We start from the raw sequence: 22,710 nt of genomic DNA on the forward strand, positions 1-22,710 counted from the left end.
AAACAAAATGTCAAGAAAACTGAAGGCTTTTACACCACTATTTATCATGACCACACGTCAGAGACATGAAAACTGTAGGCTATTAAACCACTATTTATCATTACCACACGTCAGAGATATGAAAACTGTGCTAATGGACTTGAAAACGGGTGGTACAGCCTATGCTCCAAAATGCAATGTGGTTCGAAAAGAGCACAGACATTTTGTCAAGGCAGAGATGAGTGACCGACACTGAAATATGCAGTGGATGCATAGTTTCTGTCCTAATGACAATCGCCAAATGCCATTATACTTTTTAGTGTTTTGTGTAAATTATGTCTCTTTCCATTCCCCACTGTTTGGAGGCTTGAAATATGTTGTGAGTAGATGAATGTGCATTGGTAGCCTAGTAAAGGAGACTTTTGAAGTGATTGTTTGACAAACATGACTGGTTGTGTTTATGCCACAGTAAAAGGCAATACATTTTAAAAGTTAAATGACAAGTCTTTATGACCAGGCCCACAGATATCCTACAGAATTAGTAGGGATTCTGTATATCATTCTATGACTAGGCCCACAGAGATCCTACTGAATTAATAGGGATTCTACATTCTATGACTAGGCCCACAGACATCCTACTGAATGAGTAGGGATTCTACATTCTATGACTAGGCCCACAGATATCCTACTGAATTAGGGATTCTACATTCTATGACTAGGCCCACAGAGATCCTACTGAATTAGTAGGGATTCTACATTCTATGACCAGGCCCACAGAGATCCTACCTGAATAAGTAGGGATTCTACATTCTATGACCAGGCCCACAGAGATCCTACCTGAATGAGTAGGGATTCTACGTTCTATGATTAGGCAAGCGCATGCACACGTAGGAGGTCCTGTACCGGGAAGAAATGAAATCTACTTTCACCCCGGATTATATGTTTTGGTATGGGTACATAAGACAGAAGGTTATGAGAGGTTGGAGGTTGGTTGGGACAGGTATAATGGGAATGTCTAACAACCCAAAGAACAGCTTTAGCATTTTAGCTAAATAGCAACTTTGCAATGACTTACTACTTTTTAGCTAGATAGAATGTTAGTGAACCCGTTCCCTTACCATAACCTAGCTAACATTAGCTACAACAAATTGGATATATATTTTTTTAACTTTATTTAATTAGGCAAGTCAGTTAAGAACAAATTCTTATTTACTATGACGGACTACCGGGGAACAGTGGGTTAACTGCCTTGTTCAGGGCCAGAACGACAGATTTATACCTTGTCAGCTCTGGGATTCGATTCAGCAACCTTTCGGTAACTGGCCCAACACTCTAACCACTAGGCTACCTGCCGCTCGTAACATATCATAATTATTGTAAATTTGTAACATATTGTACAAATTGCAATTATTAACATATCATATAAATTGTAATGTGTTACATATCGTATGAAATGGATTATGGACTTCCACAAATGAATTCATACCATATGAAACGTAACACATCATATCATACTAATAGTGCCACAGATTTACGTTTACTATAGTAGTACAGGTTGGTCTTAGAGACCTGGCACACAGGGCTATTACAGTACCTGGGTGAGATGAGGCTATTATTCCTTCTGAAGGGACAACCTATTCCTCTAGTGGAACACATTGGCCTTTCAGCAGGACAATCAAATGAGTGTGAATTCTCCGTCCAAGGAGAGGCTATGTGCAGGATCTTGGGGCAGAGTACTAGGGTTATCTGTTCTCTAGCACAACATGGTGTAAACCCATATGCCACTCAGAGGAAAATGCCATGCTCCTCTCTTTAACCTCCTTGGGTCTACTGGCTCTCCTGTATCCTAAGAGAGATCTCTCTGTTTTCCCATAACACCAGCTGTTCCGGTATGTGTGTGTGTACATGTGTGTGTGTTCTCGTGCCTGTAGCTGTCTGATGTTCTTGCAATGACAATCTTTATACATGCCTGAAATATTGATAGCAGCAAAAGAACAGCCATTGGACCGTTATTCACTCTCCATGCCCGCTTAATTGATTCCTATGCAATCTTTTATTAACGTACCTGTGGTGAAATTAATGATGTAGTCACAGGATACAACAGTATATAAACAAAGCACAGCAAGGATGATCTTTATATTTTCCTCTGGGTCATCTAGTGGAATATGATGAAGAATTTGCTCACAACCAATTATTTTGGCAAGCCATTATTTTCGTTAATGCTGTTTACTCTTGAGATGTGTTTTTTCATCCAACCTCACCAACTGTTCCCCTCTATCCCAGTTTGCAAATCTATTCTGAGGAATCGGTTTTAAACCATAAAACAGACTGTTTGGATTATTGGGTGTGGGAGGAAAACCTGTTTGGTTATGCCAGGAAGTGTGTGTGTGTGTGTGTGTGTTTGTGTGTGTGCATGCGTGCGCTCGTTCGTGCGCATTCATGTGCATGCGTAGTGCACTGTGCGTGTGCGCGTGTGTGCGTGCGCTCGTTCATTCGTGTGCATGCGTAGTGCGTGTGTGTGTGTGTGTGTGTCTCAAATACACAGAGGTTAAATATCCCACATGTAAAATGTGTTTGTAAGTACATGTATATAAATAAATACTAGAGCAACAATACATTTTACATTTACAAATTCTATTTGATTGCGGTTGGTCGATGATAAGCATGCAGCATCAGGGTATTGATTGGGGAAACGTTGAAGACTGGCAGCTGTTGTTGAAGTGTATGGATAGAGTGTATGGAGGGATAATTAGACACTACCAGCTAGCCCAGTAATTACACACATCAGCTGTAACTCAGACTGCAGCTCATTGCATTTCAAATAGTGATGGCGTGCCATGCTCTCCACACCACATTATATTGGATCCAGGTGTGAGTCCCAAATGGCACCCTATCCCCTATATAATGTACTACTTTTAACCAGAACCCTATTAGCTTTGGTCAAAAGTAGTGGACTATACAGGGAATAGGGTGCGACGTTGGATGTATCCCAGAAAGCTCCTGTTTAGTAAGTCCCCCCCCCCCCCCCTCTCCTCTGAGCCTGAGGATTACGTGGGGTTGAAGGTGTCTGTCGCTGCGAGTGGGAAAATCATTTGTAGGATCACCAGGTTCCTTTCTCTCCATGACCCCAACGATGTCTGTCTGCCTGTCTGCCTGCCTGTCTGCCTGTCTGCCTGCATGCCTGTCTGCCTGTCTGCCTGCATGTCTGTCTGCCTGCCTTGGCATGATTAAATATGGATCTGGGGCCAGAGTTTCACAGCAGCACTTCAGAGAAGAGGAAAAACACACTGCACTGAATAAGGAAGGCCTCTGCTCGGATGATATATAGAATAACCATGAAAATATTGTCATATTGCTTCTCTGAGAGCAGGGCTTTGGTGTATTGAAGACAAAGACTTTTGAATCTGGTTTGACCTGACGAAGATCATCTTATTGTCATCAAAGGTGGTAATTTGGAGTATACAGTATGCTAATCTTGTTTTCTTTCCAGACAAACCTGGCCGCATTCAAGGTTCTGTTCTGTGCAAAAAAGATGGCCATGGGTCAAACAGTACTGTATGTTTATTGTACCTTTATTTAACTAGGCAAGTCAGTTAAGAACAAATTCTTTTTTTCAATGATGGCCTAGGAATGGTGGGTTAACTGCCTTGTTCAGGAGCAGAACGACAGACTTTTACCTTGTCAGCTCGGGGATTCAATCTTGCAACCTTTCGGTTACTTGTCCAACGCTCTAACCACTAAGCTACCTGCTGTATGTGAAGTGCAAGAAGGAGAGGTATGTGATTAAAGGCAGAGAAAGTAAAATGGTGTTGCTTGTGGAGAGCAGGAGTGTGTTGTTTGTCTGTCAGGTCGAAATGTAGGGGGATTCATCGGAGTGGAGAAAGTTCTGTGTGTGTCATTAGTCCCTTGTCTGGGTCCTGCACCCCAGCAGAGTGATGGGCCCCGGGGCTGTGCAGTCACAGAAAGGACTGCTGTTTTCTTCCACCACTCTCGAATTGATCATACAGTTGAAATCAGAAGTTTACATACAGTTACGTTGGGATTCATTAAAACTCATTTTTCAACCCCTCCACAAATGTATTGTTAACAAACTATAGTTTTGACAAGTCGGTTAGGATGTCTACTTTGTGCAGCATGATTTGTAAGTAATTTTTCCAACAAATGTTTACAGACAGATTATTTCACTTATAATTCACTGTATCACAAATCTAGTGGGTCAGAAGTTTACATACACTAAGTTGACTCTGCCTTTAAACAGCTTAGAAAAGTCCAGAAAATTATGTCATGGCTTTAAAAACCTCTGATAGGCTAATTGACATAATTTGAGTCAATTGGAGGTGTACCTGTGGATGTATTTCAAAGCCTACCTTCAAATTCAGTGCCTTTTTGCTCATGGGAAAATCAAAAGAAATCAGCCAAGACGAGAAAAAAATGTGTAGACCTCCACAAGTCTGGTTCATCCTTGGGAGCAATTGCCAAATGCCTGAAGGTACCACATTCATCTGTAAAAGCAATAGTACGCAAGTATAACACCATGGGACCATGCAGACATCATACCACTCAGGGAGGAGACGCCTTCTGTCTCCTAGAGATGAACGTACTTTGGTGTGAAAAGTGCAAATCAATCCCAGAACAACAGCAAAGGACCCTGTGACGATGCTGGAGGAAACAGGCATCTATATCCACAGTAAAACGAGTCCTATATCGACATAATCTGAAAGGCCGCTCAGCAAGGAAGAAGCCACTGCTCCAAAACCGCCATAAAACAAGCCAGACTACGGTTTGCAACTGCACATGGGGACAAAGATTATACTTTTTGGAGAAATGTCCTCGGGTCTGATGAAACAAAAATGTAACCGTTTGGCCATAATGACCATCGTTATGTTTGGAGGAAAAAGGTGGAGGCTTGCAAGCTGAAGAGCACCATCCTAACCGAGAAGCACGGGGGTGGCAGCATCATGTTGTGGGTGTGCTTTGCTGCAGGAGGGACTGGTGCACTTCACAAAATAGATGGCATCATGAGGTAGGAAAATTATATGGATATATTGAAGCAACATCTCAAGACATCAGTCAGGAAGTTAATGCTTGGGTCTTCCAAATGGACAATGACGCCAAGCATACTTCCGAAGTTGTGGCAAAATGGCTTAAGGACAACAAAGTCAAGGTATTGGAGTCGCCATCACAAAGCCCTGACCTCAATCCCATAGAACATTTGTGAGCAAAACTGAAAAAGCGTGTGCGAGCGAGGCCTAAAAACCTTACTCAGATACTACAGCTCTGTCAGGAGAAAATGGGCCAAAATTCACCCTACTTATTGTGGGAAGCTTGTGGAAGGCTACCCGAAACATTGGACCCAAGTTAAACAATTGAAAGGCAATGCTACCAAATACTAATTGAGTGTATGTAAACTTCTGACCCACTGGGAATGTGATGAAAGAAATAAAAACTGAAATAAATTATTCTCTCTACTATTATTCTGAAATGTAACATTCTTAAAATAAAGTGGTGATCCTAACTGACCTAAGACAAGGAATGTTTACTCTGATTAAATGTCAAGAATTGTGAAAACCTGAGTTTAAATGTATTTGGCTGAGGTGTATGTAAACTTCCGACTTAAACTGTAGGTGTTAATTGAGCAGATGTTAGCCTCTCTTGGGTGGGGGGCAGTATTTTCACGTCCGGATGAAAAGCGTAAACTGCCTGTTATGCCTGTTATTCAGGCCCAGAAGCTAGGATATGCATATAATTGGTAGATGTGGGTAGAAAGCACTCTATAGTTTCTAAAACTGTTCAAATAATGTCTGTGAGTATAACAGAACTGATATGGCAGGCGAAACCCCGAGGACAAACCCCCCCCCCTCCCCCCAAGATAATTTCAGCCTACCACTATTTTCAATGGCTGTCACTTTTATTATAAGGCGAAGTCCTCCCAGATTGCAGTATCTCGGGCTTCCACTAGATGTCAACAGTCTTTAGAAAGAGTTTCAGGCTGGTTTTTGGAACAATGAGTCAGAAATTGTAGTTTTTCTAAGTGGCTCTCATTTTGGCTGTAGTGTTTCCAAGCACATGAATGAGAGCGCGTTCTTTGGTATTTTTCTCCGGTAAAGACAATAACGATTCTCTCTCTTAAATTTTAGCATGTACTTACGTATTAGGGTACCTAAGGTTTGATTATAAATGTTGTTTGACTTGTTTGGAAAAGTTTATTAGTAACGTTTGGGATTAATTTTGTATGCATTTTGATGGAGGGAAACTGGGTGGATATTGACTGAAGCGCGACAGCTAAACTGAGTTTTTATGGATATAAAGAAGGACATTTAAGGACAGGTAAGGAAGGCATTTATTATATGGCTATTTCTGATTTTCGTGTCGCACATGCCTGTTATCCTCAGATAATCGCATTGTGTGCTTTCGCCGTAAAGCCTTTTTGAAATCTGAAATTAACAAGAAGTTAAGCTTTATTTTGATGTATTACACTTGTGATTTTATGAAAGTTTAATATTTATAATTCTGTACTTTGAATTTCGCGCACTGCAATTTCACCGGATGTTGGCCAGGTGGGACGCTACCGTCCCACCTGCCCATAACAAGTTCGACTGCTTCAATGGGACTGTCTGTCCAGGAGGGAGTAGAGGGAGATGCTGTCATCTTTAAAGGGGAAATCTGCAATTGCTACATTGATTTTTGGACTAAATGATATACAAGTGAATTCAGAAAGTATTCAGACCCCCTGACTTTCACCACATTTTGTTACGTTACAGCCTTAATCTAAAAAGGTTTAAATTTGTATTTCCCTCTTCACACAATACCCCATAATAACGAAGCAAAAACTGTTTTTTTAGAAATGTTTGCAAAAAAACAGAAATATCACATTTACATAATTATTCAGACCCTTCGCTATGAAACTCGAAATTAAGATCAGGTGCATCCTTTTTCCATTGATCGTCCTTGAGACGCTTCTACAACTTGGAGTTCAATTGATTGGACATTTGGAAAGGCACACACCTGTCTATTTAAGGTTCCACTCTCAACCTATATAAGGTTGACAGTGCACGTCACAGCAAAAACCAAACCATGAGTTCGAAGGAATTGTCCGTAGAGCTCCGAGACAGGATTGTATCAAGGCACTGATCTGGGGAAGGGAACCAAAATAACGAAAATTGACAAATACGCTGATTCGGTGAGCGAGTTCATTAGAAAGTACATTGACGATGTCGTACCCATAGCAACGATTAAAACATTCCCAAACCAGAAACCATGGATTGATGGCAGCATTCGCGTGAAACTGAAAGTGCGAACCACTGCTTTTAACCAGGGCAAGGTGACCGGAAACATGACCGAATACAAACAGTGTAGATATTCCCTCTGCAAGGCAATCAAACATGCTAAGAGTCAGTATAGAGACAAAGTAGAGTCGCAATTCAACGGCTCAGACACAAGAGGAATGTGGCAGGGTCTGCAGTCAATCACGGATTACAAAAAGAAAACCAGCCCTGTCGCGGACCAGGATGTCTTGCTCCCAGACAGACTAAATAACTTTTTTGCCCGCTTTGAGGACAATACAGTGCCACTGACACGGCCCGGACTGCAATAGCATTGAATAGTCCCCGCAATATGCAAACTTTTCAGGGAAGTCAGGAACCAATACACGCAGTCAGTCAGGAAAGCAAAGGCCAGCTTCTTCAGGTAGAAATTTTCATCCTGTAGCTCTAACTCTAAAAAGTTCTGGGACACTGTAAAGTCCATGGAGAACAAGAGCACCTCCTCCCAGCTGCCCACTGTACTGAGGCTAGGTAACACGGTCACCACCGATAAATCCATGATTATCGAAAACTTCAACAAGCATTTCTCAACGGCTGGCCATGTCTTCCTCCTAGCTACTCCAACCTCTGCCAACAGCTCCGCCTTCCCCGCAGCTACTCGCCCAAGCCTCTCCAGGTTCTCCTTTACCGAAATCCAGATAGCAGATGTTCTGAAAGAGCTGCAAAACCTGGACCCGTACAAATCAGCTGGGCTTGACAATCTGGACCCTCTATTTCTGAAACTTTCTGAAAGGTACTAAACGATATTATAACCGCCATCGATAAAAGAGTACTCTTCATCGACCTTGCCATGGCTTTCGACTCTGTCAATCACCATATTCTTATCGGCAGACTCAGTAGCCTCTGTTTTTCTGATGACTGCCTTGCCTGGTTCACCAACTACTTTGCAGACAGAGTTCAGTGTGTCAAATCGGAGGGCATGCTGTCCGGTCCTCTGGCAGTCTCTATGGGGGTGCCACAGGGTTCAATTTTCCGGCCGACTCTTTTCTCTGTATATATCAATGATGTTGCTCTTGCTGCGGGCAATTCCCTGATCCACCTCTACGCAGACGACACCATTCTGTATACTTCCGGCCCGTCCTTGGACACTGTGCTATCTAACCTCCAAACAAGCTTCAATGCCATACAACACTCCTTCCATGGCCTCCAACTGCTCTTAAACGCTAGAAATACCAAATGCATGCTTTTCAACCGTTCGCTGCCTGCTCCCACACGCCCGACTAGCATCACCACCCTGGATGGTTCTGACCTAGAATATGTGGACATCTATAAGTACCTAGGTGTCTGGCTAGACTGTAAACTATCCTTCCAGACTCATATCAAACATCTCCAATCTAAAATCAAATCTAGAGTCGGCTTTCTATTCCGCAACAAAGCCTCCTTCAATCACGTCGCCAAAGTTACCCTATTAAAACTGACTATCCTACTGATCCTCGACTTTGGCAATGTCATCTACAAAATAGCTTCCAATACTCTACTCAGCAAACTGGATGCAGTTTATCACAGTGCCATCCATTTTGTTACTAAAGCACCTTATACCACCCACCACTGCGACCTGTATGCTCTAGTCGGCTGGCCCTCGCTACATATTCGTCGCCAGACCCACTGGCTCCAGGTCATCTACAAGTCCATGCTAGGTAAAGGTCCGCCTTATCTCAGTTCACTGGTCACGATGGCAACACCCACCCGTAGCACGCGCTCCAGCAGGTGTATCTCACTGATCATCCCTAAAGCCAACACCTCATTTGGCCGCCTTTTGTTCCAGTTCTCTGCTGCCTGTGACTGGAACGAATTGCAAAAATAGCTGAAGTTGGAGACTTTTATCTCTCTCACCAACTTCAAACAACTGCTATCTGAGCAGCTAACCGATCGCTGCAGCTGTACATAGTCTATCGGTAAATAGCCCACCCAATTTAACCTACGTCATCCCCATACTGTTTATATTTATTTACTTTTCTGCTCTTTTACACACCAATATCTCTACCTGTACATGACCATCTGATCATTTATCACTCCAGTGTTATCTGCAACATTGTAATTATTTGCCTACCTCCTCATGCCTTTTGCACACAATGTATATAGACTCTCTTTTTTTTCTACTGTGTTATTGACTTGTTAATTGTTTACTCCATGTGTAACTGTGTTGTCTGTTCACACTGCTATGCTTTATCTTGGCCAGGTCGCAGTTGCAAATGAGAACTTGTTCTCAACTAGCCTACCTGGTTAAATAAAGGTGAAATAAAAAATAAATAAATAAAAATAAAACCCTGCGGACTCTCCTTCACTGCAGCCGACGTGAGTGAAACATTTAAACGTGTTAACCCTCGCAAGGCTGCAGGCCCAGACGGCATCCCCAGCCGCGTCCTCAGAGCATGCGCAGACCAGCTGGCGGGTGTTTTTACAGACATATTCAATCAATCCTTATGCCAGTCTGCTGTTCCCACATGCTTCAAGAGGGCCACCATTGTCCCTGTTCCCAAGAAAGCTAAGGTAACTGAGCTAAATGACTATCGCCCCGTAGCACTCACTTCCGTCATCATGAAGTGCTTTGAGAGACTAGTCAAGGACCATATCACCTCCACCCTACCTGACACCCTAGACCCACTCCAATTTGCTGACCGCCCAAATAGGTCCACAGACGACGCAATCGCAACCACACTGCACACTGCCCTAACCCATCTGGACAAGAAGAATACCTATGTGAGAATGCTGTTCATTGACTACAGCTCAGCATTTAACACCATAGTACCCTCCAAACTCATCACCAAGCTCGAGACCCTGAGTCTTGACCCCGCCCTGTGCAACTGGGTACTGGACTTCCTGACGGGCCGCCCCCAGGTGGTGAGGGTAGATAACAACATCTCCACCCCTTGGAGTATGGTGTCAGGAAAATAACCTCACATTCAACGTCAACAAAACAAAGGTGATGATTGTGGACTTCAGGAAACAGCAGAGGGAGCACCCCCCTATCCACATTGACAGGACAGTAGTGTAGAGGGTAGTAAGTTTTAAGTTCCTCGGCGTACACATCATGGACAAACTGAATTGGTCCACCCACACAGACAGCGTCGTGAAGAAGGCGCAGCAGCACCTCTTCAACCTCAGGAGGCTGAAGAAATTTGACTTGTCACCAAAAGCACTCACAAACTTCTACAGATGCACAATTGAGAGCATCCTGTCGGGCTGTATCACCGCTTGGTACGGAAACTGCTTCGCCCACAACCGTAAGGCTCTCCAGAGGGTAGTGAGGTCTGCACAACGCATCACCGGGGGCAAACTACCTGCCCTCCAGGACCCCTACACCATCCGATGTCACAGGAAGGCCATAAAGATCATCAAGGACAACAACCACCCGAGCCACTGCTTGTTCAACCCGCTATCATCCAGAAGGCGAGGTCAGTACGGGTGCATCAAAGCAGGGCCCGAGAGACTGAAAAACAGCTTCTCTCAAGGCCATCAGACTGTTAAACAGCCACTGCTAACATTGAGTGGCTGATGCCAACACTGACACAACTACAGCCACTTTAATAATGGAAATTGATGGAAATTGATGTAAAAATATATCACTAGCCACTTTAAACAATGCTACTTAGTTAATATAATGTTTACATACCCTACATTACTAATCTCATATATATATATATATATATATAGATATAGTACTCTATATCATCTACTGCATCTTTATGTAATACATGTATCACTAGCCACTTTAAAGTATGCCACTTTGTTTACATACCCTACATTACTCATCTCATATGTATATACTGTACTCGATACCATCTACTGCATCTTGCCTATGCCATTCTGTACCATCACTCATTCATATATCTTTATGTACGCCCGGCCAAACTGAGCAATCTGGGAAGAAGGGACCTTGGTCAGAGTGTCACGGCCTGACCGTAGAGATCTTTTTATTCTCTATGTTTGGTTGGTCAGGGTGTGACTCGGGTTGGAAACTCAATGTTCTTTGTTTCTATGTTTTGGCCGGGTATGGTTCTCACATTTTTGGGGGGAGGCACACGGGGAGGCACACGGGGAGGTACACGGGGAGGTTGGCGGAGCTAACTCCCGTGCTCACTGTAGGGAGCGTGGTACTAGTCAGGCACCGTGTTATGTGGTGAAGCGCACGGTGTCTCCAGCGCGCGTTCACTGCCCGGTGCGCTACATTCCAGCTCCCCGCATTGGACGGGCTAGAGTGGGCATCCAGCCAGGACAGATGGCGACGGTCCCCAGTCCGGAGCCTCCGGCGACGAGCTGCAGTCCGGAGCCTCCGGGGGTGACGAGCTGCAGTCCGGAGCCTCCGGGGGTGACGAGCTGCAGTCCGGAGCCTTCGGCGGCGGTCCCCAGTCCGGGGTCTGCGGCAGGGTTCCCAGTCCGGGGCCTGCGGCGATGGTCCTCAGTCCGGGGCCTGTGGCGAGGGTCCTCAGTCCGGGGCCTGTGGCGAGGGTCCTCAGTCCGGGGCCTGCGGAGAGGGTCCTCAGTCCAGGGCCTGCGGTGAAGGTCCTCAGACCGGGGCCTGTGGCGAGGGTCCCCAGTCTGGGGCCTGTGGCGAGGGTCCCCAGTCTGGGGCCTGTGGCGAGGGTCCCCAGTCCGGGGCCTGTGGCGAGGGTCCCCAGTCCGGGGGCGGGGGCGATGGTCCCCGTACCAGAGGCGCCGCCAAAGTGGGGGAGCTAGAAGTGGAGCGGGGTCTGCGTCCCGCACAGGAGCCGCCACCAAAGTAGATGCCCACTCGGACCCTCCCCTACAGTGTCAGGTTTGCGGCCGCACCTGACCGTAGAGATCTTTTTATTCTCTATGTTTGGTTGGTCAGGGTGTGGCTCGGGTGGGAAACTCTATGTTCTTTGTTTCTATGTTTTGGCAGGGTATGGTTCTCAATCAGGGACAGCTGTCTATCGTTGTCTCTGATTGGGAATCATACTTAGGCAGCCTTTTTCCTTTTTGTATTTGGGGTAGTTGTCTTTGTTAGTGGCATTATAGCCTAAGTAAGCTTCACGGTTGTTTCCTTGTTCTTTGTTTTGCTGGTGACATTTATCAAATAAAAGAAATGTACGCTCACCATGCTGCACCTTGGTCAGGTAATTTCCACAACGACAGCGATCGTGACACAGAGAGGTGACAAAGAACCCGATGGTCGATCTGACAGAGCTCCAGAGTTCATCTGTAGAGTAGGGAGAACCTACCAGAAGGACAACCATCTCTGCAGTACTCCACCAATCAGGCCTTTATGGTAGAGTGGCCAGATGGAAGCAACTCCTCAGTAAAAGACATATGACTGCCCGCTTGGAGTTTGACAAAAGGCACCTAAAGGACTCTCAGACCATGAGAAACAAGATTATCTGGTCTGATGAAACCAAAATTGAACTCTTTGGCCAGAATGCCAAGCATCACGTCTGGAGGAAACCTGTCTCCATCCCTACCGGGAAACATGGTGGTGGCTGCATCATGCTGTGGGGATGTTTTTCAGTGACAGGGATTGGGAGACTAGTTAGGATTGAGGGAAAGATGAAATGTGCTAAGTATAGAGAGATCCTTGATGAAAACCTGCTCCAGAGCGCTCAGGACCTCAGACTGGGGTGAATGTTCTTCCAACAGGACAACGACCCTAAGCACACAGCCAAGACAATGCAGAAATGGCTTCGGGACAAGTCTCTGAATGTCCTTGAGAGGCCCAGCCAGAGCACCGACTTGAACCTGATTGAACATCTCCCCATCCAACCTGACAGCGCTTGAGAGGATCTGCAGAGTAGAATGGGAGAAACTCCCCAAATACAGGTGTGCCAAGCGTGTAACGTCATACCCAAGAAGACTAGAGGATGTAATCACTTCAAAAGGTGCTTCAACAAAGTACTAAGTAACAGGTCTGAATACTTATGTAAATTTAAACTTTGTTGTAATGGACTGTTGTCTGTAGATTGATGACGGGGAAAAAAAACAATTGAATACATTTTAGAATAAGGCTGTTACGTAACAAAATGTGGGAAAAGACAAGGGGTCTGAATACTTTCTGAATGCACTGTATACCCATTGACTCTTGAATTTTTTTATTTTATTTTTTAACTGTCGTACTACTACAGATGTCAAAATATATGCTGGTTTTACTCTGTTTTGTAAACAACATAAATGTTAACAAACACTGTACAGTGTCAGAACATGGTTACAAATATTATTTTGATATCATGGAGGGACAGTCCTGTTTCCATAGCTCTGTTTATGAATTTGACTGGTTACATTTCTCCATCCCCATTCCTCAGCTTTTTGCCAAAACAGTGGTGGGGTGCCCATTTTGTTATTGTTTCAACTGTGGGTTGGCCCTTTAAGAAACAATAATAAAGTCCCTCTGTAAATCACATTCCAGACAACGTAAACGCCAAGGTGCACTTTAACCGACAGCATTTTAGCCCAGGAAGGGGAAATATGATTTATGACACACAACTCCATCCTCTCAGAATACTACAAATAAGCTTTTCTACCAGTTACTGATTATGGGAATAGACAGCTGGGTTTAGCTTATTATTTTCAGCAATGCAGCAGAGCAAACCTAAATTAAGGTCAAACAGCAGAATTACTTCCCCTCCCTGCAGGTGGTGATGTGGCCTTGGGCTAGTCAGGTCCTAGCGTTTTAGTATGCTGCCTGGTTAGCATGGAGAGAGCTTGCGGAGGTATACCGCAGTTCTTAGGGCATTCTCACGCTAAATAAATAAACAGACTAAAAGGGCAGAGGAAATAAATGGGCTTATGCAGAAGTAGCTATTATTAGCTTTGTGATTGATTGGGGAGACAGGGACTCTGAGACAGAGTGAGAGGAGTGAAGGAGAGGAGTAGGGGAAGGTACAGTTGAAGTCGGAAGTTTACATACACCTCAGCCAAATACATTTAAGTTTTTCACAATTCTTGACATTTAATCAGAGTAAAAATTCCCTGTCTTAGGTCAGTTAGGATCACCACTTTATTTAAAGAATGTGAAACGTCAGAATAATAGTAGAGAGAATAATTTATTTCCGCATGTATTGCTTTCATCAGTGGCCAGTGGGTCAGAAGTGTACATACACTCAATTAGTATTTGGTAGCATTGCCTTTCAATTGTTTAACTTGGGTCCAACGTTTCGGGTAGCCTTCCACAAGCTCCCAAAATAAGTCAGGTGAATTTTGGCAAATTCAGAGCTTGTGTAACTGAGTCAGGTTTGTAGGCCTCCTTGCTCGCACACACTTTTTCAGTTCTGCCCACAAATTATCTATAGGATTGAGGTCAGGGCTTTATGATGGCCCATTTTCTCCTGACAGAGCTGTAGTATCTGAGTAAGGTTTTTAGGCCTCGCTCGCACACGCTTTTTCAGTTTTGCTCACAAATGTTCTATGGGATTGAGGTCAGGGCTTTGTGATGGCGACTCCAATAGCTTGACTTTGTTGTCTTTAAGCCATTTTGCCACAACTTTGGAAGTATGCTTGGCGTCATTGTCCATTTGGAAGACCCAAGCATTAACTTCCTGACTGATGTCTTGAGATGTTGCTTCAATATATCCATATAATTTTCCTACCTCATGATGCCATCTATTTTGTGAAGTGCACCAGTCCCTCCTGCAGCAAAGCACCCCCACAACATGATGCTGCCAGCCACGGTTGGGATGGTGTTCTTCAGCTTGCAAGCCTCCCCCTTTTCCTCCAAACATAACGATGGTCATTATGTCCAAACAGAACTATTTTTGTTTCCTCAGACCAGAGGACATTTCTCCAAAAAGTATGATCTTTGTCCCCATGTGCAGTTGCAAACCGTAGTCTGGCTTGTTTTATGGTGGTTTTGGAGCAGTGGCTTCTTGCTGAGCGGCCTTTCAGGTTATGTCGATATAGGACTCATTTTACTGTGGATATAGATACTTTTTGTACCTGTTTCCTCCAGCATCTTCACAAGGTCCTTTGCTGTTGTTCTGGATTGATTGGCACTTTTCACACCAAAGTACGTTCATCTCTAGGGGACAGAATGCGTCTCCTTCCTGAGCGGTATGATGGCTGCGTGGTCCCATGGTGTTTATACTTGCGTAATATTGTTTGTACAGATGAAGGTACCTTCAGCCGTTTGGAATTTGCTCCCAAGGATGAACCATACTTGTGGAGGTTTACCATTTTTTTCTGAGGTCTTGGCTGATTTCTTTGGATTTTCCCATGATGTCAAGTAAAGAGGCACTGAGTGTGAAGGTAGGCCTTGAAATACATCCACAGGTACACCTCCAATTGACTCAAATGATGTTGATTAGCCTATCAGAAGCTTCTAAAGCCATGCATTAATTTTCTGGACTTTTCTAAGCTGTTTAAAGGCAGAGTCATCTTAGTGCATGTAAACTTCTGACCTACCCGAATTGTGATACTCTGATAATCTGTCTGTTAACAATTGTTGGAAAAATGACTTGTGTCATGCACAAAGCAGATGTCCTAACCGATAATAAAACTATAGTTTGTTATCAAGAAATTTGTGGAGTGGTTGAAAAACGAGTTTTAATGACTCCAACGTAAATGTATGTAAACTTCAGACTTCAACTGTAGCTAGCGCTAGCAGGTAATGTAGTTTTTGGTAACATTTCTTCTGTTATTATCATATCCCCCTGTGATACTCTTCTCCCCTCGGCTCCCTCTCTTTCTCATTCTCTTTTAGAATTTTCTAAATGCCTGCTTTTAATTAAACCCACGCAACGGTGACAGAGAGTCAATTAAAAGCTATGCAACAGACACAGATTGTCATCATAGACTATAATAATAATATATATTTGGATCATTCCACTTCTTTTACTGTTTGTGGGGTTGCAAAGTTTCCAGTAATTTACCAACATTACTGGAATCTTCAGTAATTTTGATAATTAACAGAAAATCTATGGCAAGCTATTGTAACTTTGGTCATTTATACTGTTATAACAAACCAAAAAATGTATTCATATATAGTATCAATTTATTATATGTTGGTCCATTTTGTCCATGAGTTTCTAGTAGATAGACCATATGGTTCAAGAGACAATAGCCTAATTAATTAAAAAGCATCTACTCAATAATGGCATTGTTTTCAATCAACTCTGCAACTCTTCCAACTTCTGACTGTGTTCACAACTGCCACCAGTTTGATGCCAAAACATTGACAACAAATACATATTCATAGTAAAATACATAAAAGTATAAAGGATAGTTCATGATGAAACCATCATACTGTAAGAAACACCAATGTTTTTCACTAAGTTGATGGTTAATATTTAGGTTAATGTTTTACAGCTTTTTAATATCACCTTGTGATAGATTACATAAAATCCTTTGAGGAGAGGAGGAGGAATATTTCAGATACTGTTTGAAGAGGTAAGGTTTTAGATGTTTTTGGGATCTCCAGACACGCAGAGATGCGTGTCGCCACCTGAGTGTCAGAAGGGAGGAAGGAAAAAAAGTAGTTGAGTGTCATCTGCATAAGAGAGACCATGTGAGGATATAACAGAGCCGAGTTAATTGGTATATAGAGAGAAGAGGATAGGGCCTAGAACGGAGCCCTGGGGGACACCAGTAGTGAGAGTACGTGGTGCAGAAACATATCCTCTCCGCGTCACCTGGTAGGAGCGGCCTGAGACGCTCAGCCCTGAGAGGGTGGAGAGGAGGATCTGATGGTTCACAGTGTCGAAGGAAGCGGAAAGATCTAGGAGGATGAGAACAGAGGAGAGAGAGTCGGCATTGGCAGTGTGGAGAGCCTCCGTGACACTGCAGGTGTGCAAAGCTCTTATAGAATTACCCAGAAAGACTCACAGCCGTAATCATTGCCAAAGGTGATGCTAACATGTATTGACTCAGGGGTGTGAATACTTGAGTAAATTAGATATTTCTGTATTCCATTTTCAATACTTGCTAACATGTCTAAAAACATGTTTTTATTTTGCCATTATGGGGTATTGTGTGTAGATGGGTTAGAAATAAACATATTTTTAATCAATTTTGAGTTCAGGCTGTAACACAACTAAATGTGGAAGAAGTCAATGGTTATGAAAACTTTCTGAAAGCACTGTATTCTAAGGCTATGAAATGAATCAACAAGCAGCTCTGTTCTATTCTGATGCATGAATAATAAATTAGTAAATCTCACACTGTGCTTTGGGTGTTTGTAGATGTTGTTTGTGCCATTCAGAGGGTGAATGGGCAAGACAAAATATTTAAGTGCCTTTGAACAGTGTATGGTAGTAGGTGCCAGGCGCAGCGGTTTGTGTCAAGAAGTGCAACGCTGCTGGATTTTTCATGCTCAACAGTTTCCGGTGTGAATCAAGAATGGTCCACCACTCAATATTAGGAAGTCTTGTTTAATGTTTTGTACATGCAGAGTTCCTCTGTCCAGTGTCTGTGTTCTTTTACCCATCTTAATCTTTTATTTATTTTTGGCCAGTCTGAGATATGGCTTTTTCTTTGCAACTCTGCCTAGAAGGCCAGCATCCCGGAGTCGCCTCTTCACTTTTGATGTTGAGACTGGTGTTTTGCGGGTACTATTTAATGATGCTGCCATTTGAGGACTTTTGAGGCATCTGTTTCTCAAACTAGACACTCTAAAGTACTTGTCCTCTTGCTCAGTTGTGCACCGTGGCCTCCCACTCTTTCTATTCTGGTTAGAGCCAGTTTGCGCTGTTCTGTGAAGGGAGTACTTGTACGAGATCTTCAGTTTCTTGGTAATTTCTTGCTTTGAATAGCCTTCATTTCTCAGAACAAGAATAGACTGATGAGATTCAGAAGAAAGAAGAAGAAAGATCTTCAGAAGAAGAAAGATCTTTAATCGAACCCGCAAATGCTGATGCTCCAGATACTCAACTAGTCTAAAGAAGGCCAGTTTTATTGCTTCTTTAAGCAGCACATCAGTTTTCAGCTGTGCTAACAGAATTGCAAAATGGTAATTTAGCCTTTTAAAATGATAAACTTGGATTAGCTAACACAACATGCCATTGGAACACAGGAATGATGGTTGCTGATAATGGGCCTCTGTGCGCCTATGTAGATATTCCATTAAAAACCATCAGTTTCGGGGGCGGAGCTAGCATGTTGGAATGAACGGCTGTGCGTGAGAGGCTCCTGCAACGTTTTTGCGAAATAATCTAATTTAACCTACTTTATGGCACTTTTTACAACAAACGTTTCTTTCTAATACAAGATTGTAACTTTTTATATGAAAATGCCGAGTAATAAGCGACCAAAGGACAATAAATCCACAGCGAAGGCCTACTCCCCACTAAACAACGAGACAGACATGGCGGGAGGCACATGCAACAACGTCACACTTACAGAACTTACCCGGGGGAGCTACGTGTTGCTATAGCTGAGGATCTTAAGGCCACTATTGCTGAACTGGACACCAAAATCGAGAGCATCATTCGAACGGTCATTTCGCATGGCCAGAGTATTGTGGACCTTGAGAAAGCTTCTGAATTCAAAGCTGGTAGGATCGACGAGTTAGAGAAGCTATGCACGTCATTGCAGGATAGTGTGCAGAGGCTTTCTGTGAAAGTGGTGGACCTGGAGGGCCGATCCAGACGTAATAACCTTTGCGTTGTTGGTCTGGCAGAGGGGGTAGAGGCGGGCTCTCGCCCCACCGACTTCTTCGCCAAGCTATTGAAGGATGCAATGGGATCGGATGTTTTGGATTCGGATCCCCAGTTGGACCGCGCACATCGCTCCCTTGTCCCAGTGCCTGGACCGGGCCAATGTCCTCGCCCAGTAATCATCTGTTGTCACAGTTTCAAGACCAAGGATCTTATCCTGCGTGAAGCTCGAATGAGGGGCAACCTGTCACATAAAGGGCATCCATTCCATGTATATGAGGATTATGCGCCCGATGTGGCAAAGCATCGCGCCGACTACAGAGATGTCATGACCAAACTCTACAAACTCCATCTTCGCCCAGCTTTACTCTTCCCTCGATATACACCAATCCCCCATACAGGTTAGAGTGCCTTGTCATTGCGTGTTAGGGTCTGCTCATGGACTCGAATCCATACTATACCATATTGGGTGAAAACGTATTAAACGGGCTCAACAAGGGCTTCCGAACATGTAAGACGCTGAGCAGACCAATGGATGGCGGTCAGAGCTCTCATTTAACGTTAAATTCACTTTCATCCCGGCTGTGCTCAGAGCGATGCATATTTTTTTACTTCCAGGTTTGATCACTGACACCTTCGGACGGACATACTTATATTCCCCCACTTTTGTTTTGTTTCGTTATTTATTTTACAATCCTTACAACCATACCATTTATTTATTGCTTGCAGGGGACTGGGGGTGATGGTTGGGAGGGGGCAGACACCTGGTTAGCAAGTTGATGTTTTGTGCCGTTCTGCCTTTGTCTAGCCGTGGGCCTCTCTCCCGACTAGAATCCCACCAGCCCTCTGTAGTGCTTATGTCTGTGTAGGTGTGCGCACATATAATTACTATTTGTACTTTATTACTATTTTCTCTTAGCATTTTAGTATTATGTATGTGTTGTGGCAAACCTCTTCAAGGTTAGGAGCGTTTGTCACAAATTAAGTGGTAAACTATCACCAAATCACCCAAGAATGAGAGTTCTTTCGAACAGGACAGTACCTGTGTGTTTGTTTCTCCGTCCTGGTCCACCCAGGCCGTAGGCGAGGTCAAGGATAGCAGAGTTCGGTACACGAATCGGGTTCTCGGTAGGTCCAGGTCCAAACGCCAACAGGTAAATCCAAAACAATCCAGCTCATACACGGTAAATCCAGCCAATCTCTATTGTCTCTTTCTCTATTGTTCATAGATCCTTCCAGCACTCTCTCTCCCTCTTCCTGGTTTTTCTTGACCCTTTATCTGTGGGTCGGCTCCACCTTCTGAGGGTTCCCCTTGCTTCTGGGACTTGTAGTTTTGGCGGCCGGCCATTTTGTGATCTGTAGTTCTGACAGGGGTGGCTATTTTAGTGATCGGGCAGAGCCCGTTTATTAGTTCTGCTCTCACATATCTGCCATTTATCACTCGACCCCCTTCTTTGCCACAGTGTATATTTTAAATCAGTGTAGATTGTTATTCTGGGGTATGAATGTTTGTATGTGTATATGTGCATATGGATGGATATACATATTCTTTAAATATATATTTTTATATATGATTTTTTGTGTGGGTATGTATACATACATATGTATGTATGTATGTATATGTATGTGTGTTTGTATGTGTGTATGCATATGTGTATGTATATATATGTATATATAGGTATGTGTATGTATATGTGTGTATGTATGTGTATGTGTGTGTATGTATATATATGTGTATGTGTGTGTGTGTGTGTGTGTGTGTGTGTGTGTGTATGTATGTATGTATGTATGTATATATATATATATATATATATATATGTATGTATATGTATGTAAGTATGTGTGAATGTATGCATGTGTGTGTATGTGTATGTATATGTATATATATGTATATATATATGTATGTGTGTATATATGTGTATGTGTGTGTATGTATATATAAATATATGTATATATTTTTATCAATTTTTTATTAAACATTTTTTTTTTTTAATGGGGGGAACGTTTAATTTAACAAATCCTTGTTCCGATCTCCTGACCCACAGTATGTAAAGGTACGGCTGACTATGTCGGTTGCGGATGGTTTATGTTTTGACCGGCAGTGCTTACCAATATAATCTTGAGGCTATATCTTGCTTATCTCTGGGATTGACCCAGGATGACGCTTAAATGCGCAATATGTTTAAGTTGCAGAATAACTCTCATAGCAGACTTAAGTGTAGGTGGGTGGGGCAAGTGTATCACTCTAACTTCTCTGCCAAAACGAGAGGCACAGCGATTCTGGTACGGAAAGGAATTCCCTTTCTACATAAAACCACTAACGCGGATAAAGAGGGTCGGTATGTGATCGCAATAGGAGAAATCCACTCTACCTCAGTAACTCGACTAAATATCTATGGGCCAAACATTGATAACCCCTCTTTTTTCAAAAGAGTCCTTGCCCTGATTCCAGATTTCTCCCATACTAACCTGGTCATTGGAGGGGACCTTAACTGTGTGCTAGACCAATATTTATATTTACCTCCTATTCAAGCGAATTCTTGAATACCTACATAAAATATTTGAACTTATTTGATATATGGAGGATCGCTAACCCTACGGGTAGGGAATACTCCTTTTACTCTCATGTTCACAAGGTTTACACTCGAATTGACTACTTTTTGTTGGATGCTAGACTACTCACCTATACCTGGAATGTGAGGTATCATGATATTATAATCTCGGACCACAGTCCACTCACCTTCTCCCTGAGATTGGGTGACATTGTACCAAACGAGAGGGTCTGGAGGTTGAATCCTCAGCTCCTCACAGAACCAACATTCTGTGAATATCTTAAAGACCAAATTAAATTTTTCTTTGAGACCAACGACAACACAGAGACCTCCCCAGCATTATTGTGGGAAACACTGAAGGCTTATCTGAGAGGCTGTATCATCTCCTTTCAGGCTGCCAGGAGTAGGCAAAACAGAGGAAAACTGGAGGGACACATTCACTTACTGGATAGGGAGAATGCTAGCCACCCATCTATGGAGAAACATAAAAAAATGACCTCTTTAAAATTTTAATATAATCAGATTCTCTCAGCTAAAATTGCTAAATCTTTTCTCTATGCCAAGCAAAAATATTTTGAGTTTGGTGGCAAACCACACAAATTACTCGCCAGACAACTTCGAAAAAATGTGAGTGACCGAATGATTCACAGGGTTAAATCTGCATCTGGGGAATGACTCTCTTCCCCCAAAGACATCACTGACAGATTCTGGTAGTTTTATGAGACTCTATATACATCTAAAGCGGATCCTAACCCCTTAATTATGCAAACATTTTTGGAGGACTGTAATCTTCCTGCCCTGAACCAGGAAGATTCTAACTTCCTGAATAAGGAAATATCTCTTGATGAAATTCGAGAAACAATTAAATCTCTAAAGAGTGGCAAGACCCCGGGCCCAGATGGATACCCTGGTGAATTCTATAAAACATTCAGCAACATGCTCTCTCCCTACCTGCACAAAATGTTGGTTCAGGCCAATGATGATGGAGCTCTCCCTTCTACTTTGGACGAAGCGTTCATTACAGTTATACATAAGAAGGGTAAAGATCCAGAAGAGGTAGGGTCATACAGACCAATATCTCTCCTTAATACAGACCAAAAGATTTTTGCAAAAACTCTGGCTAACAGGCTTAGCACTTTAATTGGCAAATTGGTCCATTCGGATCAGACCGGCTTTATCCATAACAGAAACTCATTCTTCAATCTCAGGCGCCTCTTCAATATTATTTATTCTCAGAGGTTACCCAACGTGGACCTTGCCGTCATATCTCTTGACGCCGAAAAGGCCTTTGACCAAGTTGAGTGGCCCTATCTATTCAAG

The 22,710-nt window shown here is 43.2% G+C and overlaps 1 long non-coding RNA gene across 2 annotated transcripts in view; it reads right to left on the reverse strand.

Moving 5' to 3' along the window:
- LOC149972395 (uncharacterized) overlaps positions 1-20,176 on the reverse strand; it is a 103,218-nt gene extending 83,042 nt beyond the window's left edge. Inside the window, exons 1-3 of one of the 2 annotated variants that reach the window (XR_016491368.1) lie at positions 19,881-20,172; positions 16,877-16,962; positions 16,577-16,689 (exon numbers count right to left, since the gene is read on the reverse strand). This is a non-coding gene — a long non-coding RNA (uncharacterized LOC149972395). Of the gene's footprint in view, positions 1-16,576; positions 16,690-16,876; positions 16,963-19,880 lie in introns of those variants that run through there. The other variant, XR_016491369.1, reaches the window with a different exon arrangement.
- Positions 20,177-22,710: the final 2,534 nt, after the last annotated feature.

This window comes from Oncorhynchus mykiss, chromosome 24 (genome assembly GCF_057628025.1).
Source record: "Oncorhynchus mykiss isolate SJ-2025 chromosome 24, ASM5762802v1, whole genome shotgun sequence".
NCBI classification, from domain to species: Eukaryota; Metazoa; Chordata; class Actinopteri; order Salmoniformes; family Salmonidae; genus Oncorhynchus; species Oncorhynchus mykiss.